The 11294-nt window shown below is 36.6% G+C and overlaps 1 protein-coding gene across 1 annotated transcript in view; it reads left to right on the top strand.

Moving 5' to 3' along the window:
* Positions 1-11067, top strand: part of DPYD (dihydropyrimidine dehydrogenase) — an 881134-nt gene extending 870067 nt beyond the window's left edge. Inside the window, exon 24 of the mRNA XM_033199100.1 lies at positions 11049-11067. The gene's annotated coding sequence lies outside the window, so the exon portion shown is untranslated. The remainder of the gene's footprint in view (positions 1-11048) is intronic.
* The last annotated feature ends 227 nt before the right edge of the window (positions 11068-11294 follow it).

Below are 11294 nucleotides of genomic sequence, written 5' to 3' on the forward strand. Positions count from 1 at the left end.
CTTGGAGTTTGATACCCTGCTGCCACTTAATTGCTTGTCACCTCAGACATCCAAACCTCAACTTCCTAATCTGTAAAGTTGGTATTAAAATAGTTTGTACCACCTAAAGTTAAGGTTATTGTGCAGATAAAATGAAATAGTGACTCTCAGTGAATAAGTATTCAATTACTATTTTTCTTATTTAAAAACATCCTATAGTGAAACACTTTAAAAAAATGTTTTGAATGTATTTCATATTTCGTCTCATGTATTTTTAAGATTAAAATGTTCATACTGGGACTATTTGTAAATCTTAATGGTTCCTTCATTAATAATGAGTTAAATACAATTTTTAATATGTATTCAGTTAAAAAATGTTTATGTCAGAACTCATCTAATCAAATTATACTTTATAACAAATAGATAGTTTCAATAACAAGAATACAGTAACTAAGATGTTATATTGTCCTATGACACCATCACAAGTTTATCTTATAAAATACTTATGGTAGAGCTTTGTCAACACAATGACATGGCTTAAAATGTTATGCTGACTTTGTATAATGTCAAGAAATAAATTACTTGTAGATACTTGAGAATTTTTATATAAATCCTGTTTATAATGCAGAAAAAAAATCTTCTAGCTTTGTTTTAAAACTTCATTGACCAAAAAAAAAAAAATTACCGAAATCGAAATGTAATGAGACATCTCATTTAACTGCACAGAAATGTAGTCAGGTAGAGGTTATTAGCCCCATTTCACAGATGAAAAAACAAGGCTTAGGAATTTCTGTGATTTTCCCAAGACCATACATTGCCAAGGGCAGAGTTTATACTTAAACCTGTTACTCCAATCACTCACTATACAGTCCACAGTACATGATCCTTGTCTTCACTGGAGTCTCTTAAAACTTCCTACTAATATGAAAATAGTTGTTCACCTTACACACAGGAGAGTAGAATCCATATCTGCCACTTGCTGACCTTGGATACATTAACTACAGTGCTCAGCCTCAATTTCCTCATCTATAAAATGGAGAAGATAATAGCCATACACTTAATAAGTTAGATTTAATTACTGTTGTTCATGAGCGTAGAAATTTCAAATACAGTTAATACAGTTTTAAAAGATATAAGGCCACTAACTAAAATCTACATTTGCTAGACTCAAAGTCAGATGGTCATACCAGTAGTAACTGGTAGTATGACTTCCTAGACTAACATTTGGAATGGCAATCTGGAATAAAAAGATTTTCATTCCATGAAAAAAAGATTTTCATTCCATGCAATGAAAAGATCAAGACTTTTTTTTAAGAGTAAGTTAACTGACCAGGCTCGGAGGCTCACACTTGTAATCCTAGCACTTTGGGAGGCCGAGGCGGGTGGATCACAAGGTCAGGCACTAGAGGCCAGCCTGGCCAACATAGTGAAACCCCATCTCTACTAAAAATACAAAAATTAGCTGGGCGTGGTGGCACATGCCTGTAATCCCAGCTACCTGGGAGGCTGAGACAAGAGAATTGCTTCAACCTGGGAGGTGGAGATTGCAGCAAGCCAAGATTGAGCCACTGCACTCCAGCTTGGGCAACAGAGTGAGACTCTGCCTCAAAAAAAAAAAAAAAGCGAGTAAGTTAACCAATTCTGTCAAAAATAAAAGAGCTTAGTAATAAAATATACCATACATATAATTGAAAATGTGAATGTGATTAAAATGAACATATTTATGTATATATTTATATATTCGTATACAACTATGAAAATATATAAATATTAAATGATCTCATTTTACCTCCATAATTCTATAAGCTGGTTATTTCTATATTTTTAGAAAAGGAAATTAAAAGACAAAGCAAATAAATGACTTACATAAATTGGCATATTTAATTGGAACTGTATTTGGAAATGAAGCTAAGTTGACTTGATTTTCAGGCAATGCCCTCTGTCAGATAATCTTTCTGAGCATTAGATATTCTGCTGTAACATGGATATTTGGAGATGCATTTTTCACTTTTGCATGGTCTTAGGTTACCAGCAAATGGGCTGGCAAAATCATGTAATAATATTGTCTGAAAGGTACTGCCCTTAGGATTGAGTATGTTACCTGGCAGGATCTGGTCTGCTTCTATCCTGTGAAGTTAATCCAATTAACAGGAAAGCCCTTAGACACACTATTATCTACCCAAAGCTGTAACATTTTCCACTTACTCACATATGCGCACAATTCAACAAACTGCCTGCTGGGTGAAAATTTGGACTGGACCCTTAATGGTTCTGGGAAGTTCCTGTAGTCTGTAGTTTTCATATTAATTAATATGGTAGCATTAATTAATATGACACATCTTTTATTAATATGGACTTTCTGCTTAAATTTTTAAAGTTACAGACGACGTCTTTAAATTGGATAGTGCTATTCGCATTGGAAACAATCATGGCTGACTGTCTTGTTGAGTGTGTTAACCTTTCATTAGCTGATCTAGAGCATTTATAAACTTTGATACTGTCTTTCATTTACTGTTCTTCTAGTATGCACTATAAACTTCTACATGATAAAAGAATCCAAGTTATTTTGTCACTGGCAAATAATCTATAGTAGTGAGTCGTATTGATTTATGAATCTGTGCAGTTATTTGTTTACAGAATTTATATCGTGCGTTTTCATATGCTGTATTCTGCAAGCACCAAGAGCCTTGGGGTTTGTTTCTGTCTGTTTCTGTGTTTCTGTGGCCCTGCCTTCCTTATTCCACTACCATGATGCATTCAACTTTATACGCTGCTGGCAGTTTTCAAAGATTTGCATTAATCAACGTATGGGTCAAGACCTCCTCTCTCACCAGTAATTTTCCTTTATGTGTTTCTACTGAAAATGAGATCTACCTGCCTATTAATCGTGTTGGCTTATTCATCTTTCCTGCCTTCTATGGTATCCATCTTTATGAAACCTAGGTATTTGGTCAATAATAAAAAACCAAATATATTAATATATATGCATATACACATCCATGAGTGTGCATACATACATGTATGTTAAAATTTAAGATGAATGAAAAGGTTAAGTCTGCATATTTTTTCTTGGAAGCATAAGAACCTGAGTGGAAGATAAGAACCTTTCAATTTGATTTATGTCTTCAGGCAGGAAACTCAAAGATGCTTATTTCCTCAATTTTAGAAGAGCAGCTTTTGAGTAAAATAGGTAGAAAGGGGTTAGGGATTTGGGATAGGACTGTAGAAAACAAATCATGAATATTTTTACACTCCACTTCAGTTTTGCAACATTTGGGAGACCACATCTTGCTTTTCTTTTTTATTGGCTAGGATGTTTCAATGAGACTTCAACCAGCATATGTGGTTGGGGTAGGGGGAAACAGTAACACCTCATTTTCTCTTTCTCTTTTGAGACTACGAGCATGAGTAATTTTTATCACACTACAAAGTCTTGCCAACAATTATGGCCAATAACAATGCTTTCCATCACAGTGTAAATATGAGCTAACCCTTAAAACTTTGAAAGTTTCTTAAAGAATGTGATATCTTTATGTTCTCCTCTGCTGAACATGGAAGTATAGGAATCCAAGGATCTAGAAAACCAAGAACACCATAGATAAAAACATACATATTAAAGACAGAGGGAAAAATATTAGACGTTCCCAAATCTTTCATCCTGACTTCTCTGAAACCCAAACCTATATGTATATATTTGAATACAAATGCATATTTTATTCAAATACAATGTATATTCGTATACAAACCCTAAACTCAATATGTCTACAATTTACTCTATCTCTTCCTAAGTTCATATCTTCTCTGCCTTCTACATGTATAACCGCTTCAGCCTTCTCGCATTTGCTTAGGATTGATCATTAAATTTGCAATGAACTCTTTCTTCTCTTTCCCCCCTACCTCTTCCTTTTCTTTCCTGCCCCATATCAGTAAGGATGTTTGATTTCAAGTGACAGAAAACCAACTCAAACTGGTTTAGGAAAAGAAAAAAGAATTTTATTGCCTCACATAACTTAAAAGCCCAGGAATAGAGTTCACTGAAGTTTTAACTGAATTCAGAATTTCAAACAGTGGCATCATCAGAACTGTTTCTCTTCATCTCTCTGTTCATCTTTATGCGGCTTTATTTTCAGGCCACATGTAACCCCTGTAGCTGAAAGTTCATATTATCTTTATTGTTCTGCATGGTAGACAGAATAATGCTCCCCGCCCCACTGCCCCCAAAGTTACCTATCTCCTAATCCCTGAAACCTGTGAACATATTAAATACCATGGCAAGGGGGAATTTGCATGGTGAAATCCTAACCAACAAGGTGATGGTATTAGGAAGTGGGGCCTTTTAAGAAATGCTTAGGTCATAAGAGCAGAGCCCTCGTGAATGGGATTAGTGCCCTTATAAAAGAGGCCCTAGGGAGCTTATTCGCCCCTTACAAGGTGTGAGAACACAGCAAGAAGTTGCTATCGACGAACCAAGAAATAGGCCCTCACCAGACACAGAATCTACAGGCAACTTGATCTTGGACCTCTCAGCCTCCAGAATGGTGAGAAATACCTTTCTGTTGTTTATAAGCCATTCAGTCTATGCCACTTTGCTATAGTAGCCTGAATGGACCAAGACAGCTTCCTTAAAGAGGATGTTCACGATCATAAACAGACCCACATGGAACCTGTCATATAGTTAAAATTTTAAGATGATTTATTTGGTACAGCAACAGTAAAAAAACAAACAAACCATATTTTGCATATGACTATCAGGTCAGCTATTTTTACGTTGGTGTTTACAAATCAACATTCTTCATCACCATGCTTTAAATAGCAGAGATAGTTCTACACTCAACAAATAGCAATTATTAAGGACTTTCAGGTGGCAAGGCTGCCCAAATTATCATGAAATTATTGGGCTATATGTATAAACATTTAGCTTTTGGATCAATTTTATCAGCTGGGAAACTGTAGATTCTTTTGGTTGCACAGAAAAAAGACTCACTAAGATTATTGCATATCACAGGGTATGGTGCAGGGTATGGCAGCACAAAGTCTAATTAGGATGCTGTTACATCTACTCAAGCAAGAAATTTTGAGTGCCTGAACTAATAAGGCAACAGTAATAGGGTTAGGGAGGAGGGAATGGATTGAAGAAATATGTAGCAATAGGGTTTAGACTAACAATGTATATTTATTAAGAGCCTACTAGATACCAGCCACTGTATAAAGGGAAAATATAGAAATACCGTGTTCTACACTTCTAATAAAATGTTGAACATGCTACTATGAAGGTAGAGATAAAGCCATACTTAAATTCGTCTGGAAAGACAAAGGATGCTTCACAGAGGTTATACACCATGGTAGTTGAATCTTCTGGGGTTGGTTCAGAATGCAGATTCTGGAATCAAATTCCCTGTGTTTGAAACCTGACTCTGCCTCTTAGCTGTGTCTTTGTGTGGAAGGTACTTAATAATTTAAACCTCACTTTTCTCTGTTGTAAACAGATGTAGAAAGAAAATTACTGGTAACAGCTAACACTTAGCAGTCACCATGTCAGGTACTATTCCAAATACTCAACAGCCAATAATTCATTTAACCATCACAACAATCTTATGAAGTAGGTACTATTATTAGATGAGGAAACTGAGGTACTGATACATTAAACAGATTTCACACACCACACTGCTGGTAAATGGCAGGGCTAAGATCTGAACCCATGCAGTTCAGCTCCCAAATCCATGCTGTTGATCAATATGACACTTTCCCAAGGATCAACTGCTCAGCACTATCATGAGATCTAAAGGAGTTAATGCATGTAAAGTGCTTAGCACAGTGCCTGCATGTAGAATTTGCTTGATAAGTATTAGCTTAATTTTACACTCATAATGTAACATTAAATATTAATAAATATTGACTCTTCAGATTGGTGTCACTGAGTGGTAGGATCTGCTGGTTAGACATTATAAAGAGTATGAAGGAGGGAAAAAAGCAGCTTTCCTGAAGCAGAAAGCCAGGACCTCCATTTCCAGCTTCTCTAGTTGTAGGCAGTGGGATTGCCTACGCTCATGCCTATGCTTCATGCTTCATAGCATGGAATCTTTGAAATAGACAGGAGAGCATGGATTTATTCAAGCAATAATCATTTTCCAAGGTCCAGCAATGGGCCAGGCCTTGGGCCAGGTTTCACGGAAAATACGAAACTGGAATAATGCCTTCAAAATAAGATTAGTGGCTGAGAGTTCAGGTTCTGGAGACAGATTTTCCAGGTTGAATACTAACTGCCAATTGGCCATTTGAGACTTTGGGGAAGTCACCTTACCTCTCTGTGCCTCACTTCTCTTGTCAATAAAATGAAGAAGAGTAAGCAGATCTTATAGGGTTGTGTGCAGACAAAGAGAGGCAAGACCTGTAGGAACAGGAAGGGGCTCTATAAATGTGCCCTTTGCTTATTCTCAACTCTCCACACCATCCCACATGTGTGACCTCAACTTGCGTCCTTGCCACCTTTCCTCAATACTAAAGCGATTGCCCAACAAAGTGCTTTTTAAACTTCTTTTTTTCCTTTTTGTAGCATAGATTTTTTCAAAACTAAATTATATCAAAATAAATGTATAAAATACCTCCATGTCTTAGCATGTGCTACTTCCTCATTATGCATTGCTCTTAATCATGCCACACTTGGAGGAAAAATTTTTTTTTCAAATATTACCTCAAGCAGCTGGTACCTCTTCTCTAAGGATATCCCCAACTGCAAGAATTAATCACTTCCTCCTGTTAATATCTCTACTCCTTGTGCATATGCCTATTAGTGCATCAGGTTACAAGCAGTTGTCATATTCATCTTTGCATTCCCAGAGCCAAGTGCAGAGTCTGGCATGTAGTAGCCTAGGTACATAATAAATTATCCTTTATAACAGCTTTATTGAGATGTAATTCATGTAACAGCCATTTAAAGTGTACAATTCAATAGGTTTTAGTGCATTTAGAGTTATGCAACCATCACCAGAATCCATTTTTATGACGCCGAAAAAAGAAAGTCAATTAGCAATCATTCTCCATTCCTTTCTGCCCAACCCTAGGGAAACACTAATCTGCTTCTGATCTCTATGGATGTGCCTATTCTGGACATTTCAAAAATGGAATCATGCAGTATAGTGTGTATATTACCACTGTACTTTATGACTGGCTTCTTTTGTGTAGCATACTATTTTCAAGGCTCATTTATATATTAGCATGTATCAATCGTTCATTTTTTCTGTGGCTGTATAATATTCCATTTGATGGATATGACATATTTTATTTACCCATTCATCAGTTGATGGATATTTGGGTTGTTTTTACTTTTTGGCTGTTATGAATAAAACTTCTATGAACATTCATGTACAAATTTTGTTATGGACATTTGTTTTCAATTCTGTTGAATATATACCTAAAAGTGAAATTGCTGGGTCATGTGGTAACTCTTTTTAACCTTTTACGGAAGTGCCAGACTGTCTTCTAAAGCAGCTACACCAACTTTACATTGCCACCAACAGGGAATGAGTGTTCTGATTTATCCACATCCTTGCCAACACTTATTATTATCTGTACTTTGGATCATAGCTATCCTAATGACATGAGATAGTATCTCATTGTAGCTTTGTTTTGCATTTTACTGACAGCTTATGATGCTGAACATCTTTTCATGTGTTTATTGGCTTTTCTGTCCATTCTTAAGACAAATGTCTACTCATATTGACTGCTTATTTTTAATTGTATTTTCTTATTATTGAGTTGCAGGAGTTCTTTGTACATTCTAGATACGAGTCCCTTATCAGCTATATGATTTGCAAAAATGTTTCACATTCTGTGGGTTGTCTTTTCACTTTCTTGATAGCGTCCTTTGAAGCACAAAAGCTTTTAATTTGATGATGCCCAATGTATCTATTTGTTTAAATTGTGTTACTTTTATTTTGGGTATAATTTATCTAAATAACTATTAGCTAATGAGAGTTCACAAAATTTACACCAAGGCTTTCCTCTGTTTATATTGTTACCTTTACATTTAGGTTTTTGATCCGTTTGAGTTCATTTTTTTTAGATAGTGAGTAGGAATCCAACTTCATTCATTTGCATGTAGATTTCCAGACATACCAGCCCATTTTATGAAAAGGCCAATCTTTTCCTCATAAGAAAATTTAGAATTCAACTCCATACTACCCCAAATCTGCCTTCAGGGAATGCATAGTACTGTGATGGAGACTGGTAGATACATGAGAAAGTGGCAATGCAACATAACAATGTGTGAGCCCGAAAGAGTGCAAGAGCTGACTAGGAATGTCTTCTTCAAGTTTCCAAACAGAGCCCTGATATTGAACATAGAGTTACTACAAACAGTGATTCTCTCTTCCTATGATATATAATTAAAATGACACCTGCATAATGCCTGTAGTGTCTCCACTCATATGCAATTCTCAACAATTAATAGACATCAAGAATAAAAGCACTGAGGAAGATGGAGATTCCTCCAATTAAAAAGAAGAAAATCTTAAGTGCTATTAAAAATAAAAAATAGCTAGGAAACTGAGGTAGGTCTCTCTTGAAACACAAGTCCCATTATCTTTTATGATATTATCCTGGTCATAGTTAAATTAATATTTTTAGCTTTAAATAAAAAGCCACCATGCTGCCCGTTTTTACTCTTCTATCTTGTTTTCCATTCTGAATCTGAGTACCTGGCTTTTCTGCAGATATTGCTGAAATCACCATACTCAATTAGCAACAAAGGCCTACACTACCTAACCTCAGATGTCTGACAGAAGGTGTCCCAAAGGCTATAAGGAAGGCTTAAGAATGAGCAGAGCTTTTCAATCACAGCATCTTATTTCAGCATCTGAGCAGAGCTTTGAGCTTGGTACTTCTAAGATGATAAAGAAAATACTGACATGAAATGACATTATTCATCAATATTTTGCCGTTTATCTCTAAATTACAATGTATTAACAAGATAACCCAGAATCATTTTCTTTCTTTCCTCTGATAATATGTATATGTACATGCACAAAAACATATGTAGTATTCTGTAATTGTGTTTTTCCAGCAACAAAAACAATCAGCATAATTCTTATTCATTGAATAATATGGAGGTTTATAAGTTCTCTAAAATTTTTTTCGTAAAGATCTGAAATATTCTTTTGTTGCATAAAGGAAACTACTGGGGTTATCGTTTGCTTTAATGTGGAGCACCACTTTGCTGATGACCTGTGGAAGGCATTTTCTCTGCCAGCATCTGGCTACCTGGCAGACTCCATAGGCAGCTGGGAAAGAAACTTCAGAGCTGCTTTTGGGTCTTCCACATAATTAGCCTGTTTATAGGCCATCTGGGTTGCTTTGATTTCAACATTGCCATTTCTCTTTTCTGAAGATTTTCTGTGTGTCTCTTCCTTTGGGACTAAAATCATAAATAAGTCTTCCTTAGTTAGGGACACCAGTTTCTTTAATGTGTCTGGCAACTCTCTGCCCCTCTGGATCCATCTCATTATGAAGCACCCTACAGACCAAGGAGGAGTGGTGTTTATATTTGATTATGCTATCATCAAATTAACAGGCCTCATTAGAAGGAAATTACAGATTTGGGGCTCCCTAATACAATAGATTCTTAGAAAACCTCATCCAAAGAATAACAAAGCATAGTTAAAGCTATTGCAAGAAAGGCTGGATTTTAGTGAGGGCTGCTCAGATGGATAGAGAAACTGAACTATTGGTGCTGTGGTAATCAAACAATGTCAGTATGAATTTAAGCTAATTTAAATATCATGCTATTCATCCTTCTCAGAAACCCCCCCTTCTCCTCTTCAGTTATCAAACCCTACTTATCTTTAAAATCCATATCAAATCTTACCCAAAGTATGCAAATTAGTTGCAAATGAGGTCATAGAAAGGATTTTGCTTGTATCAGATGACATAAAACGTGTTTTGATTCAACATGTTAAAATCAAGATATTTCACATCACAATCTTGACTTCTAAATCCCTTTGAAAACTCAGATCCAACAGCCATCAGCTCTAGAGCAGAGGGTGGAAAACTATGGTGACCACACCATGGCCTCTAGTTTTTGTAAATAAAATTTTACTGAAACATAGTCACACCCATCCAGTAATCATGTGGTCAATGGCTGCTTCCAAGGGTAACAGAGTCGCAGAGCTAAGTTGCAACAGAGACAGAAGGGTCTTGAAAAGAATAAATATTTGCTATCTGTCACATTACAAGGAAATATTTGCCAACCCCTGAGCTAGGCCTGAAGCAACTGCCCCTTTAAGTAGGACGTGAGAGGTCTCTAGGTCAACAGACCATCCCACCACCTACACAAAGCCTTAGTCATATCTCCGGTTGCCTGCCTGTCCCCTGTAGACCTGGAAGTTTCCTCTCTGTTTACAGTTTTTAGAATCTCTTAACATGTCAACTCATGCTTTTCTTTCTCTCTCCTTTAACCGAGTTAGACTCAGATTCTCCCCACTGTCAGTCAAAACAACCACATTTATCTGCCCTGGTTTTGCTGCAGAAATGTTTTCTTCCTGTGCAAAATTTGTTAGATTTGTCTCTCCAGGGCAGGAACATTTCTTTGCTTCTTCTGCATGCCCCTAAGGCCTGGTGCAATGTGGATAAAATAGTAGATACTTAGTAAATATTTTTTTATTTGACTTATTGTTGTCAACCTGATGTACTCTAACCTCAGAAACAAATAAAGAGTATTAAAATAGATGTTTTTGCTTCAGAAAGAAACACTCTAGTGGAAGATGCACAACAAGAGGAGTCACCTGTTGTCTGCTTCACCTGATCACCTATCTACCCTCTGGAAGCAAGGGCAGGTTGCTTCAGGAGAAGCCATGTCTGCCTGCAAAAAGTCCTCTCTGGGTGGCAGCCTCAGCCTCTCAGTTGTGAGGGCTTGTTAGCACACACACACCATGACTAGCTCCCTGCCTTGGGGCAAACTCTGACTACCTGAATTCACAAACGTGGTTATATAAATAGAACGTGAAATAAGAACTGGAACAACCGAGGAGCTTGGACTCTTACATCTTCTGACCAGTGTATTTTTTTTCCTCTAGGCAGAAAAAACACAGCAATAAAGCAAGGGAAATTGGTTAGATGGTTTGCTGACATCAGTTTCAAAAGTCCAGAACACTGAGGCTGGCAAGTCACCTCCCATGACCAAGGTTCCCTTCCTCCATGGTACTGTTTTTTTTTTTTTTTTTTCAGCATGAGGCTGTTTTATTGTAATAGTGATGACTGCTGCTACCCAGCGAAATATAACCATACAATAATAAGGGGTTGCTACATTCATGCCAGTTGTA

This window comes from Trachypithecus francoisi, unplaced genomic scaffold (assembly GCF_009764315.1).
Source record: "Trachypithecus francoisi isolate TF-2019V2 unplaced genomic scaffold, Tfra_2.0 Lachesis_group5, whole genome shotgun sequence".
NCBI lineage: Eukaryota > Metazoa > Chordata > Mammalia > Primates > Cercopithecidae > Trachypithecus > Trachypithecus francoisi.